The sequence below is a fragment of the Geospiza fortis genome, unplaced genomic scaffold (genome assembly GCF_000277835.1).
Source record: "Geospiza fortis unplaced genomic scaffold, GeoFor_1.0 scaffold61, whole genome shotgun sequence".
NCBI classification, from domain to species: Eukaryota; Metazoa; Chordata; class Aves; order Passeriformes; family Thraupidae; genus Geospiza; species Geospiza fortis.
The window spans coordinates 1,402,328-1,403,132 of NW_005054430.1; positions in this window are offsets into that span (position 1 = coordinate 1,402,328).

An 805-nucleotide genomic window follows, 5' to 3' on the forward strand; every position below is an offset into this window, starting at 1 on the left:
ACCGCCCCCGGCGCGGGGGATGCGCCCGGTAACGGGGCGGGAATGGGGAGCGGGGTGTGCGGGGTGTGCGGGTGGTTTGGGGTGCGCTGGGGAGAGCGTGCGGAGATTGGGGTGTGCGGGGATCACGGTGCGGGGTGGAAAGGGGTGCGCAGGGATCGAGATGCGCGGGGACCGCGGTGCGTGGAATAACTGGGTGTGCGGTGTAACGGGGTGCAGGGAGAGCCGGGTGGCGGTGTTTGGGGTGCAGAGAGAGCGGGGTGCGCGGTGTTTTGGGGTGAAGAGAGAGCGGGGTGCGTGGAATAACGGGGCGCGGAGAGAGCGGGGTGCGCGGAGTTTTGGGGTGCAGAGAGAGCCGAGTGCGCGGAGTTTTGGGGTGCAGAGAGAGCAGAGTCCGTGGAAGAACGGGGTGCAGTGAGAGCGGGGTTCGCGGTGTTTGGGGTGCAGAGAAAGAGGTGTGCGCGGTATATGGGGATACACAGGTGAGAGGGTGCAGATATTGGGGTGCAGGGGGCACAGGGATATGGGGTGTGTGGTATATCGGGGTGCCCGGGAATTGGGGTGCATGGTGTAGGGAGCGTGCCCAGGGATGAGAATGAACAAGATCTGGACTGTGCCGTGAATCGGGGTGCACGGGGATGTGGGGTGCAGAGTTAGGGCCTGTAGGAACAGGGGTCTGCCATATATTGGGGCACACGGGGAGCAGGGGCTGTGCAGTGTTGGGGTACATGGGGAGCAGGGGCTGTGCAGTGTTGGGGTGCACAAGGAGGAGGTTCATGGGGAGCAGGGGCTGTGGTGCAGAACGTGA